Raw genomic sequence first — 15,008 nt, 5'->3', positions numbered from 1 at the left:
CTGCTTTGTCCACATCCACTGTACTACTGATTTAAAACTTGCTCCAATTACACCTCTGGTTCCTCTGTTTTTAGTATTTACCCTGGGCTCCAATACCGCTAGTTGCTGCTCAGAAGTGCCGTCTGCACAGTCAACGCTTGCTCCAGTGTTATTGGGGTTCAGTAACGTCAGCTGTTCCCCAGCTGTGTGTCCAGCAAATTCTCCTGCTTTGTCCACATCCACTGTACTACTGATTTAAAACTTGCTCCAATTACACCTCTGGTTCCTCTGTTTTTAGTATTTACCCTGGGCTCCAATACCGCTAGTTGCTGCTCAGAAGTGCCGTCTGCACAGTCAACGCTTGCTCCAGTGTTATTGGGGTTCAGTAACGTCAGCTGTTCCCCAGCTGTGTGTCCGGCAAATTCTCCTGCTTTGTCCACATCCACTGTACTACTGATTTAAAACTTGCTCCAATTACACCTCTGGTCCCTCTGTTTTTAGTATTTACCCTGGGCTCCAATACCGCTAGTTGCTGCTCAGAAGTGCCGTCTGCACAGTCAATGCTTGCTCCAGTGTTATTGGGGTTCTGTAACGTCAGCTGTTCCCCAGCTGTGTGTCCGGCAAATTCTCCTGCTTTGTCCACATCCACTGTACTACTGATTTAAAACTTGCTCCAATTACACCTCTGGTTCCTCTGTTTTTAGTATTTACCCTGGGCTCCAATACCGCTAGTTGCTGCTCAGAAGTACCATCTGCACAGTCAACGCTTGCTCCAGTGTTATTGGGGTTCAGTAACGTCAGCTGTTCCCCAGCTGTGTGTCCAGCAAATTCTCCTGCTTTGTCCACATCCACTGTACTACTGATTTAAAACTTGCTCCAATTACACCTCTGGTTCCTCTGTTTTTAGTATTTACCCTGGGCTCCAATACCGCTAGTTGCTGCTCAGAAGTGCCGTCTGCACAGTCAACGCTTGCTCCAGTGTTATTGGGGTTCAGTAACGTCAGCTGTTCCCCAGCTGTGTTCGGCAAATTCTCCTGCTCTGTCCACATTCACACTACTACAGATTTTAAAGTTGCTCCAATTACTCCTCTGGCTCCACTCTGTTTTTAGTATTTACTCTGGGTTCCAGCACCGCCAGCTGTTTCCTAGCAGTGTCTTTGGCACGGGTACTCCCTCCTGCCCAGCCTGGTTCCAGCACGCCAGCTGTTTCCGGGTAGTGTCAACGTCACTTTGCCTCCAATGCGTTGTCCTGTCGTGTTGCGGTCAGGTTAGCCGACTCTATGGTGCCTGCAGTTTAGGTGACTCCTATGTGGGCTGCGGGATCTGGCAATGAAGGCTGGTTCCATAGTGCCAATAGGACAAGCACCCCCTGTAGGACTTTGGGTTTTGGTAACTGCGGCTGGCTCGCGGCCTTGAAACTTTTTTTTACATGGGTACCTTCTGCTACCCATCCGGGTTCCAGTACCGTCAGCTGGTTCTCGGTAGTTCCATTTGCTCTTATACCTTCTACTACCCATCCGGGTTCCAATACCGTCAGCTGGTTCTCGGCAGTGCCTTTGGATTAGGTGCCTCCTTCTCGGTATCCAAGTTCCACCAACGTCTGCTGGTCCTTGGTAGTGCTTTCTGGCACAGGTACCTCCTGCTTAGTAACCGAGTTCCAGTACCGTCAGCTTGTCTTCGGCAGTTCCATTGGCTTTCGTACCTTCTGCTACCCATCCGGGTTCCAGTACCGTCAGCTGGTCCTCGGTAGTTCCATTTGCTCTTGTACCTTCTACTACCCATCCGGGTTCCAGTACCGTCAGCTGGTTCTCGGCAGTGTCTTTGGCACGGGTACTCCCTCCTGCCAAGCCTGGTTCCAGCACGCCAGCTGTTTCCGGGTAGTGTCAACGTCACTTTGCCTCCAATGCGTTGTCCTGTCGTGTTGCGGTCGGGTTAGCCGACTCTATGGTGCCTGCAGTTTAGGTGACTCCTATGTGGGCTGCGGGATCTGGCAATGAAGGCTGGTTCCATAGTGCCAATAGGACAAGCACCCCCTGTAGGACTGTGGGTTTTGGTAACTGCGGCCGGCTCGCGGCCTTGAAACTTTTTTTTACATGGGTACCTTCTGCTACCCATCCGGGTTCCAGTACCGTCAGCTGGTTCTCGGCAGTGCCTTTGGATTAGGTGCCTCCTTCTCGGTATCCAAGTTCCACCAACGTCTGCTGGTCCTTGGTAGTGCTTTCTGGCACAGGTACCTCCTGCTTAGTAACCGAGTTCCAGTACCATCAGCTGGTCCTCGGTAGTTCCATTGGCTCTTGTACCTTCTGCTACCCATCCGGGTTCCAGTACCGTCAGCTGGTTATCGGCAGTGCCTTTGGATTAGGTGCCTCCTTCTCGGTATCCAAGTTCCACCAACGTCTGCTGGTCCTTGGTAGTGCTTTCTGGCACAGGTACCTCCTGCTTAGTAACCGAGTTCCAGTACCATCAGCTGGTCCTCGGTAGTTCCATTGGCTCTTGTACCTTCTGCTACCCATCCGGGTTCCAGTACCGTCAGCTGGTCCTCGGTAGTTCCTCAGCCTTCTTGTACCTTCTGCTACATTTCCAAGTTCAAGCTTTTTGAAATGGTTCTTGGTAATCACTCTGGATCTCCCTGACGAGGACCCTGAAGACGAGGACCCTGAAGACCAACCCGAAGAAGACGAGGACCCCGAAGACGACGACCCTGAAGACGAGGACCCTGAAGACCACCCCGAAGAAGACGAGGACCCCGAAGACGAGGACCCAGAAGACCAACCCGAAGAAGACGAGGACCCGAAGACGAGGACCCCCGAAGACGACGACCGTGAAGACCACCCCGAAGAAGACCAAGAAGATGACCCTGAAGAAGTTGACCAAGAGGACAAAGAAGAGAAGACAAGCACCAAGATACAGAAGAACAAGAGACAGAAAACCAAGAAGCAGAAATACAAGAAGCTGCAGAACAAAAAGCGGAAGAACATTAAGCATAAGACTAAAAATCAGAGCAAAAGATAATATCTAAATTATAAGCAGAAGATGACTAAGCAGTGTATGGGGGTGAGTCCGTTCCTCCTCGTGGTGCCCCTGGAAAAGACCTGCTGCTGCAGGCCAAACTGAACGCGGACAAATCCTGTTGTAAATCTTTTGTGACGGGCAGAACGAAAGGTGTAATGTCCAACCTTTTATAGATAACAACTACAGGAATGCCTGTCACAAATGAGAATATGATGAAGAAGAAGAATATGAAGAAGATGAAGAAGTAGAATATGAAGAATAAAAAAAAAGAATAATACGAAGAAGGTGAAGAAGAAGAAGATGAAGAAGGTGAAGAAGAAGTGGATGAAAAAGATGCTGAGGATGATGAAGGAGAAAGTGTGGGAGAAGTAAAAACAATACTTAACATAGTCAATATTTCCGTAACTCAGAACGTCTTAAAAAAAATATTAATTCCTGCTATTCCATTTGATTGGGCTAAACCTCTATGCCTTTATTGTCTCCCCCACCTCCCCCAATACATTCTACATTATTCTTAGTTGTTTTCCTTCATGTAGAATTAACCTACAAGGAAAGAAAGGGTTTATTTTCATTCCGATATTTCTGTCCCATTGACTTGCATTGGTTTCCGGTATCGGAATCGGCGATATCTGATACTTTTTCGGTATCGGTCCGATCCAATCCGATCCGATATTTCCCGATATCGGAAGGTATCGCTCAACACTAATGATGACTTTTCTCATCCACAGCTCGTCTCTGCGGACTTCCACCTTCTCTTGTCTTCTGCAGCACATGTCCTTAAAAACAGCAGTGTCATTATAATGCTCCTGAATTTCTGCCCTATACCGAGCCCCTGTATAGACTATTAACTCTCACCATGCTCTCTGCACAAAATATGACCCCCACACTCTACCCCTCTTATGGTACATGCTCTCCACACTGTCTTCTCTTTTCTATACTGGGTCTCCTCTCCAGACTGTCCTCTCACACGGTGTCCTCCCTATACTGCACAGTCTCTATACTGTGCCCCTTCATCACACTACCGCTCCTCAGCATACTGTTCCCTCCTTGCTGTGCCTTCACACTGTCCCCCCGTACTGTCCCCTCTCTATACCTCCCCCCACACTACCTAGTCTCTGTTCTGTGTCCCCTTACACTTTTCTCCCCCCTGCTGTCTCCTCACATCATTCCCCTCAATAGTCTCCTTACACACACCCCCACTCTCCATACTGTCTCCTCATACATCCCCCTTCCCCATTCTGTTCCCTCACCCATTCATTATCCTGTTTCTTCACACATTCTCCCCATACTGTCTTCTAAATTTTCTGCCTCATCTCTCCTCAATTATAACAAATCTTCGGAAAAGCATGCAGACATGCACAAAGAAACACACGCTTTTAAAGGGCCCGTGGCCAAAAATATATATGTACTGTATATTTCTATTTTTTTTCCCTCTCTCCTCAGCTTTCCCCGATAGCCCGCCAGGTTAGTCCAGCCCTGGTCTCAGGGAATGGGTAAAATGTAAGCCCCCATGAGAAATAGCGGCAGAGGAAACAGTATCAGGCTGGGTGCCCACGTAGCGTTTTTCAAGCGTTTATGCTGCGGAATTTCCACAGCGTAAACGCTTGTTAAACGCTAGGTAATCTGCACCCCATGGTCCCCAAGGGGATTCCGCATGTTCTATGCACATGCTGCGGATTTTTCCGCAGCGTTTATGCTGCGTACAAAAATCCGCAGCATGTCATTTAATTTTGCGGAAGCGCAGCGGAATGGCCGCCATTGACTTGCATTGAAACGCATTGAAACCGCGACTGTACATTTCTACAAGCGGCTTCTATGCGTTTCTATGTGCGGATGGTACCCAGTTCTGGAGGAGAGGAGACTCTCATCCAGACCTGGGTACCATTGTACCTGTAAAAAAAGAATAAAATAACAAATAAAGTTATATTCACCTGTCCGGCGGCTTCTCTCTGAATGCCAGCATCGCTTGAGGACCTGCGGTGACGTCACAGTCATGTGACCGCAGGCCCTTCACCGCTCTGTCTCGCGATATGCCGGCAGCCGGGAACCAGACAGGAACGAGCACTGCAGCCACGCCGGGGCCTCGGGGGTGAGTATAGCTTTATTTGTTTTAATTTTTACGGTTCACACTGTATAAATCCATGCTGTTTGCATGGATTTATACAGTGTGACCTAGTTGTCAAGCACTTTCCAAGTGATGCTATCGCCTGGAAAGCGCTTGTCAATCTGCATGCGGAAACGCATGTGAATCCGCATGTATTCTGCAGGAAAAACGCATGCACAATCTGCATGCGTTTTTTCTGCCAGGGAGATGCAGAAATGCTGCAGAAATTTTCTGCTTCATTTCTGCATCGTGGGCACATAGCCTCAGAATCCTGAATCCAGGTTCATGTTCAGAACATGTTCAGAAAAAAAAAAACACGAACTGAGTTCATTTGAACTCCATTCGTGTCATTGCAGTGCATAGCCCCATCTGGGGTGCATTTTGAATCCCATTTTTAGGGAGACTGAAATGGAATAACCAGGAGCTCACTGTAGAAATGCAGTGTGAACAAAGCCTGAAACGATTTATCACTTGTATCCTACATTTTTTAAGAAAGTTTTCCCTGTGCACTGGAGACATCAGCAAATTTTTTGGCGTGTACTGCATTTTTCTCCATCCAGCCTCTCCCTCCTCCCATCTCCAAAGACTTATTGGCAGAAGATGCAATTTGATCTTTCACTGAAGAGAGAGTTGAAAATGGCTGCAGTTTTGAGAGTGATTGCAGAGAGTTAAGCGACATAAGTGACTAATAAGGATAATAAGCATTTTTCTCTTTAGATATATTACAAAGCTTTTTTTATTTCCCTTCTACTATTGATTTATGGAAAAAAATGTAGGTACTAAAATGATATAGGTCCGTAGACTCTTTATGGTGTATTCCATCTTACCTGTATAATTCAGATTACTTTATCCCCTTCATTACCTTACCAGTTTTGCACTTTCGTCTTTTCCTACCCTTATGCCAAGAACCATAACTTTTTTATTTTTCCGTCCACATAACCGTATGAGAGTTTGTTTTTTGCAGGACAAGTTGCACTTTTGAGTGACACCATTCATTTTATCATGTGATGCACTAGAAAACGGAAAAAAAATCCTAGTGCGTTTAATTTGCAAAACAAAATGCAATTCCACAAAAGTTTTTTGGGTTGTTTATTTACCATGTACACTATATGGTAAAACTGGGTGAAGAACTCGCAGCACTCACATATAACGTGAATCTTGATTTTTTTTATTCAGAACCTGTATGAACATTTCAGCTCCTCACAAGCTACAATGTGAGTGCCGGGTGTTCATCATCTATATGGATATTCTATATGGTAAAACTGACCTGGAAATATGATTCTCCAGGTCAGTACGAGTACGCAGATACCAAACATGTATAGGTTTTTTTTATATCAGTGGTGAAAAAAATGTGTAAATTTGTAAGAAAATTTTTTTTTGCTTTTGTCGCCTTTTTCCAAGACCCACAGCGTTTTCATGTTTTGGGATATGGGACAGTGTGAGGGCTGATTTTTTGTGCCCTGAGCTGACGGTTTTATTGATCCCATTTTGGCATAGATACAGTGTTTTGATCACTTATTATTGCAATTTATTGCAATGCTGCACGGCCAAAAAAATGTAATTCTGGCGTTTTGATTTTTTTTTCTTATTACGCAGTTTACTGATCAGAGTAATTTATTTTATATTTTGATAGATCGGACTGCAGCGATACCAAGTATATGTATTTTTTTTAATTGTTTTATTTTTAATGTGGTAAAAGGGGGTTGATATAGAATTTTATGTTTTGTGTTTTCATATTTTAAAAAATCTTTTTTTTTTTTACTGAATTTAATAGTCTCCTTATTAGACTTGAAGCTGCGATCGTCCGATCGATCACCTGTGCTACACATAACAGTGCTTCTGCACTGCTATGTACAGTGGGGAAAATAAGTATTTGATACACTGCCGTGGCTCCGTAAGAAGCATTTCAAGGTCCTGAAGTGACCTAGCCAGTCTTCAGACCTGAACCCAATAGAAAATCTTTGGAGGGAGCTGAAACTCAATGTTGCCCAGCGACATCACTGAAACCTGAAAGATCTGGAGAAGATCTGTATGGAGGAGTGGGCCAATATCCCTGCTGCAGTGAGTGCAAACTTGGTCAAGAACTACAGGAAACATCTTACCACTGTAATTGCAAACAAAGGTTTCCGTACCAAATATTAAGTTCTGTTTTTCTATTGTATCAAATACTTATTTCATGCAATAAAATGCAATTTAATTATTTAAAAATCATACAATGTGATTTTCTGTTTTTTATTTTTAGATTCCGTCTCCCACAGGTAAAGTGTAACGATGATAAAAATTACAGACCTCTCCATTCTTTGTTGCTGGGAAAACTTTCAAAATCGGTAGTGTATCAAATACTTACACTACTTACTTTGCACCAGCAAATTAAGAGTTTTTTAGCATGGGTACCAAGCCTTCAAGGCAACTACCATTCTTTCAATATAATGCAAAAAAATGGAGGCAGCACACCAATTAGAAAAATAGAAATTGGTGATTTAATAGCCCATTAGGGCTCTGCAATATTTCAGTTCAAGATGGGAGATGGTATGATGGGATGGATGGATAGATACAAACAAAATAATACAGGAGCACACAGTAAGGATGCTTTCATATTGCGCTTTTCTGCATGTTCTTGGGTCCTGTCGGGGCTTGTGTCCAAACCCCCCACAAAACGGGATTTGGACGTATGCGCTGACTGGCCCATAGACTGTAATGGTGCCAGCAGAGCGAATGTGCGCTCTGATGTGCATCATTTTCTGGTGTTTACGCCTACTGGAGGCGGACACTCAGATGTAGTGCAGAAAAGCGCAATGTGAAAACACCCTAAGCGCTAAGATGTATGCAAACATTGAATGTATGAAATTTGGATTGCATTACTGCTATACAGAATATACTTATAAAAATAAAGACATTTAGTGCAGAAATTGATAGATTCATGAGAGCCCACTAGCCATGACAAGGCGTAACTTTCTTTGATAGGACCCTAATATAATATTTATCAAACATGCCTGTTCCGGGCTAAAGGCCTACAAATTTGAAGGGCATGTAGGATTCAGTACTAATTAATAGAGCCTTAGGCAGATGGGAAGAGTGGTCAGCCAACTTTTGCTGGCTCATGTCAACAGTTAAGGGTGCTACAGAAACAGAGAAGGGGGTCTTACCTTTTGAAATCAGTCTTTCCAGCATACACTATTCATCACTGTGGACATACTAGAAATGTCCAAAGTGAAAATACACTTTTCACTTCTGTAGGGCTTAATTGTATTCCAGAAAAGCTGGTTGTAGACTGAAGATAGTGAAGCAGGTCTATAGCTATGTAGAGATCTAATAGGGGAAGGGAGCTTCCCAGTTTAGTATATCTAAAAATGTTTATAGATAAGGAATTAACTTAATTTGTTATCAGTGCAGTAGTTATATGTAGTAAATGAACACATCTTCATGGGCAATGTGATTTTTTTTTCATCAAAAGCCCCTCTGAGCATTCAAAAAATGTGGCAGCATTAATTGAAGTCTGTTAGCCAGTATTCTAGTTAGTAGGTTGTAGCCTCAATTAAAGGGACTCTGTCAACATAGAATCACTGTACAAACCATGTATAGGCACCCGGTGCGTCATGGCGGGGCCAAACATTTAAATACAACTTCCCACCTGCTTGGATTCCCTGTCCCTCAAGTCTGAAAGAAGCAAATACTCATGTCAGCAAATCAAAGCTCCCAACACCAATGCGCAGGTCCCAAGGAGAAAATGATGCTCTTACTGCGTATGTCATCAATCGCATTCAAGAATTTGCCATCACTTATGCGCATGACACTTAGGCCACAGCCCCACTGTCAGTATTTTTTCTCAGGAGTGGGAGCCAAAACCAGGTGAGGAACAATCAGATAAAAGGTATAATAGAAACAAGTCACCAATTCAGCATTTATCACCCACTCCTGGTTTTGTCTCCCACTCCTGAGAAAAAATACTGACCAAATACTGATAGTGGGGCTGTGGCCTTAGTGCAAAAAACACTTCAAAGTTCCATTGCGCATGTTAATGGTAAATTTTTTCATTATGTCCACTATGTACATAATATCAAGGATTAATTAAGAGCACACATTAAATCACATTTATATATCTGTGCCCTCTTGTCAATAAATAGACCATCCAAAGAGGTATATATATATGTATTCATATTAGAGGTAAGTATCTTATATTGATGATCCATCACTAACCATATCTTTTATTATACCGATGATCTTATCATATCATTATTTTATTGAAATCCATGTGACACAATTATATTCCTAAATTATTAAATCTTGTACATTGGCAGGTATCAATTAATCACATAAGATGACATCATAATTTTGTAGACATGATGTCTTAATCATAAATATTTCTGAGTACTCTAATAATATATTCTCTTCCTTCTACGTATGTTTAATGATTTAGGAGTAATTCCAACCCCATAAATATTAAGTTATAGGGACAAAGATTCGTCATCAAATTCCACCACCAATGTGTCCACAGAGGACAAATTAATCCAATAAGACAGCTGTGAAGGTAAACCCCTCATTCAGGCCATTGGGGCTATGAGAGTCAAGACTATAAATCCATCTACATTCCTCTAGGAGGAGCATTTTATTCAAATCACCCCTTCTATGACCCAATGCTAGATGCCTAATGCCCCAGATCTTAAGGTCCAAAGGATTCAATACATGTACATTCCTCATATGAATCGACAGGGGGGTATCTATCTCTGTATTGATGGAACTGATATGTTTTGAGATTCTTCTCCCAAGCTCCTGCACTGTTTTACTTATATATAATTTAGGACAGGGGCACATGATAGCATAAACTGCCCACTTTGTTTTACAATTAATGTTGTCCATTATGAAGAATTTCAGATTACCAACAGGATTAGTAAATTCCCTAATTTTTGGTAGATATTTCCAAAAAGTGCATGACCCACAGGGATGAGACCCCTCTTTCATTTTCTTAGATAATCGATCAGAGGTAGATTGGCCTGTATCAGGACTAAAAAGACTATGTGTCAGTTATCCACGTAGGTTCTTCCCTCTACGATAAGTCACTGATGGGTATGTGCCTACAGTCTCTCTAAGATTCAGATCAGCTCTCAAGATAGGCCAATATTTTCGCAGAATATTACATGCCCTTGTGGCATTGTTCATCATAGGTCCCAATGAACCTCACATTTGGATTTTTTGGCCTATTCAGAAATGTATCCAACAGTGCATCCCTCTTAGTCACTTTAGCCCTGTTAAAAGCTTTATGCAATACCTTCTTGGGGTAACCCCTTGCAGTAAAACGCTGAAATAGATTTAGACTTTCCTTGCCAAATAAACTGTCATTTGAACAATTCCAATGAGCCCTAAGGTACTGTCCAACCAATATACCAACTTTCAAAGGCACAGGGTGCCAGATTTCCCAATAAAGAAAATTATTAGTGGATGTGGGCTTTCTGTAGATGTCAGAATGAATATTCCCTTCTGTATCAATAAAAATAGTCACATCAAAGAAATTAATCCTTTTGTTTCCAATTTCGTGTGTGAAGTGCATGCCAATCTTGTTATTATTAAGAATAGATATAAAGTCCAAAAATAATTGTGCATCACCATCCCACAAAATCAAAAATCATCAATATATCTCCCTCAAAATAAAATTAAGGGGTATTTTATAAACAGAGTGAATTTTATGGATGATTAAGATTGATACTACACCCTAATCTGTTTTAACCATATGCTGACCTTTGTAATTTTAATGCTTTATATTCCTATTAATTAGTACAAATAAAGGTTACATTTTAATGGTCTTTAGTTAGGGATTATTTACCATCTGACAATTTGTTGATAAAGGGGAATTGTTGCAGACATACTATGAGGAGTGGGGGGGCGTTGTGCGGACGCAGTAAGAAGAGTGGGGGGAATGGTGCAGACACACTATGAGGAGTCAGGGGTATGAGTGCAGACACAGTATGAGGAGTGGGGGGATTAGTACAGACACAGTATGAGGAGTAGGGAGGTTGTGCAGACACAGTAAAAGGAGCCAAGGGGATTGGTGCAGACTCACTATGAGGAGTGGGGGGGGTTTGTGTGGATGCACTATGAGGAGCGGGAGGGATTGGTGCAGATACAGTGTGAGTTGGGGGAATTAGTGCAGACACAGTATGAGGAGTGGGGGGATTAGTGCAGGCACAGTATGAGAAGGGAGGGAATTAGTGCAGACACAGTATGAGAAGTGGGGGGTTAGTGCAGACACAGTATGAGTGGAGGGTTTTGCGGACACAGTATAATGAGCGTGGGGGATTAGTGTGGACACACTAGGAGGAGTGAGGGGGTTGTGCAGAGACAGTATAAGCAGCAGGAGGCATTGGTGCGGACACAGTATGAGGATTGGGGGGGTTGCTGTGGACACAGAATGAGTAGCCAAAGGGGGATTGGTGTGGCCACAGTATGAGGAGATGGTGTGTGGGAGATTGGTGCGGACACAGTATGAAGAGTGAGGGGGGGAAGTGGCATGGACACAGTATGAGGTACGAGGGGGGAATTGGCGTGGACACAGTATGAAGGGGGGGAAGTAGTGTGGACACACTATGTAAAGTAGGGGGATTGGTGCGCAGACACAGTATGAGGGGGGTGGAGAACTGATGTGGACACAGTATGGGAAGCGAGGGGGGCTTGTGAGGAGACAATGTCAGTATGTGGGAGCAAAGGGGGATCTGTGAGGATACAGTATGAGAAGTGTGGAATATGTGAGGAAATAGTATGAAAAGTGGGGGGAATGGGTGCAAAAACAGTATGGGAAGTGGGGATGTATGAGGAGACAGTATAGAACTTGAGGGGGAAATGTGTGAGGCGACAATATGAAGAGGGAGGGGGAGAAGTGTGAAGAGACTATTCAGGGGAAAAGTGTGAGGGGGCACAGAATAAAGACTGTGTAGTGTGGGGGCAGTGTGAGGGCACAGCAAGGAGGGGAGGATGATGAGGGGGCATAGTATAGCAACTGGGCACTATAGCGGGGATACAGTGTGAGAGGACACTGTGAAGAGGGGGGCCCAGTATGGAAAGGAGGGGACAGTGTGGAGGTCATGAACCATAAGAGTGACAGTGTGGCATCATATTTTGTGCTGGGAGCACAGTGAGGGGCAATTATTTATTTAGGGACACAGCATAGGGCAGATATTTTTATTCAGGAATATTTTAATCACGCTGCTATTTTTAAAGGCACCGGGTCGGGATGTGCTACTGAAGACCAGAGAAGATGGAAGTCTTCAGAGATGAGCTGTGGATGTGAAAAGTCATCATGGTGTCTGAACAAGATGAAGAAGAAAAGAAAGAGAATGATTCCAATAAGAGACAACGTAGTCTATAAGGAACCTGGATGTAAATATTTATTTGTGATACTGCCCGCATCTCATCAGTACTGTGGTTCCTGTATGGTCTGCAGTCTGATGGCTGTTAACCACCTTACTATTATTAAGGACATGCTGTGATTTGTATTATAGGTTCATGTGATACAATTGCATAAAGGGCTGGCCTGACATTATGATCGACTGCTGTACTAAGCTTGGTGATGTATTCATGTACTGATGATAGTTCTGTTGATGTATTCATGTACTGATGGTGGTTCTGGTGATGTATTTCTCTACTGATGGTGGTTAGTTTAACATTAGTGATGGGCAAGCACTAAAATGCTCAGGTGCTCGTTACTCGAGTCGAGCAAATCCTAATGCTCGATCCGAGTAAGGAGTATAATGGAAGTCAATGGGAAACTCAGCAAGTAGGTCTGTAGGGGTCTAAAAATTGGTCAAATTGATGGAAACAGCACTGAAATGGCATGGGAACACCATGGGGAAGACCACTGGGAACATCTCTGAATCCCAGGTCGCTGCTGTAATCAATGTTGTCAAGAGTGTTACTCTACTTTTACGGACTGACAATAAAACATACAAAAAAGAAGATAAAATGGATTTCCTGCAAAAAATGTTAAGAAACATTCTTTCCAGGATGATGACTTGTATATAAGGCAAAATAAATAAGGAAAAAAAATGCTCCTCCACACCTTAGGCTATGTTCATACGTAGTGTTTTTGCTGTGTTTTTGCACTCTTGCATTGCATGCAATGGTGAAAAAAACATTCACCAGGAAATGTAATTTTAACATTTTACTACTTTATCTGGCCATGTGGTGTGTGAGACACGATCAGACACATTCTGTTTAATTTATGAAGGACTGGTGTCTGAAAGTCACAATTTTTTTTTCAGGGCCATCAGACGGCCCTTACTATTGTTAGAAGGCCCGCAGTCGGCCCTCAGTATTGTTATAGGACCAGAAGGCGGCCCTCACCTTAATTTTAGAGGGCCAGCAGCCTGCCCTCACTAAGCATTTTTGGAGGGCCAACAGCTGGCTATTCTTTGCATAGCTGTATATTGCTACTGCAATATAATGTATCCATTTGAGGTGGTCAAATTTTCTTTTTTGTATTAATAGTATTAATACTGTAAAGTTTGAAACTTGGAGGGCCAGCAGGGGGCCCTCACAGTTTATAGCGTGCCAGCAGGCAGCCCCCACTATTTTTAGGAGGCCATCAGGCGTCTGTGGACAGATGAGACCAAGAAAGAGCTTTTTGTTAAAGCACATCATTCAACTGTTTACTGTAAATGGAATGAGGCCTAAAAATAAAAGAACACAGAACTTACAGTCAAATATGGTGGAGGTTCAGAGATATTTAGGAGTTGTTTTTCTGCCTTTGGTACTTGGGGCCTTGACTGTCTGCAAGGCATCATGGAATGTGAAGATTCCCAAAGGATTTTGGGTTGCAATGTAGTGCCCAGTGTCAGAAAGCTAGACAATAACCCCAAACATACTTCAAGAAGCACCCAGTAATGGATGCAAACTAAGCACTGGAGAGTTCTGAAGTGGTAATTCCAGCTCCAGTAGCGTAAAGCCTCCCACCACTACCTCTTACATACAGATGCTACAGAGAAACTGCGAATGTACACACTATGTCTGTTAGTTTTGCCTGCTTTGATACATTTCTGAGTACATATCACTGTAAAAAACACGATTCTGTCAATGAGTGTTTGGATAAAAGTTATGGACAGTGGAAGAGATGTATGTCACCAGAGAATAAACACTCATTTCCATCAGATGATACCTGCCACCTATCCCTTTACTAAACGCTGCAAACAGCAGTATTAATTGGGAATACAATAGACGTGTTTTGTTTTTTTTCGGTTCCAGCAGCAAGGACTACAAGGCAATAATCCCTGACTAGATGCGTGTAATAAGCTATCCCTACTGCGACAGCTCACCCATACACGATGAGAGAGATAATATTGTAAAATCTAGAATGTATTTGAATCGGCCCTGAAAAAAATTTTTTTTGTACGTGGCAGTACCAAACTGGAGGAACTCAAGCAACTCTGCCTGCTTTGATGAATTTCTGAGTACAGATCACCGTAAAAATTACGAATCTGTCAATGAGTGTTTGGAAAAAAGCAATCAAGTTATGGACAGTGGAAGAGATGCATGTCACCAGAATAAACACTCATTTCCAGCAGATGATACCTAGCACCTATCGCTATACTAAACGCAGCTAACAGCGGTATTAATAGGGAATAAAAAACTTTTTTCTTTTTTTTCGATTGCAGCAATAATCCCTGACTAGATGCATGTAATACGCTATCCCTAGTGTGACAGCTCACCATACACGAATTGTATATAAGAGCAGTAATATTGTAGAATATAGAATGGATTTGAATTGGTCCTAAAATAAGCTATTAGTTTAACATAACAGCATCAAGGATTGTTATTTCATCAACCCTGCTGGGGAATATAGTGGAGCGTTTCGCATCTACTCAGGAGACCATGATTTTCTGTACTTACTGTATATAGTCTCCTGTCCCGGCTATGAAATCCTGTCTGC

The sequence above is a fragment of the Phyllobates terribilis genome, unplaced genomic scaffold (genome assembly GCF_046119375.1).
Source record: "Phyllobates terribilis strain yellow unplaced genomic scaffold, ASM4611937v1 Scaffold_2__4_contigs__length_985480577, whole genome shotgun sequence".
Taxonomy (NCBI): Eukaryota; Metazoa; Chordata; class Amphibia; order Anura; family Dendrobatidae; genus Phyllobates; species Phyllobates terribilis.
The sequence above is the reverse complement of the archived record's forward strand: the minus strand, read 5'-3'. Positions refer to the sequence as shown.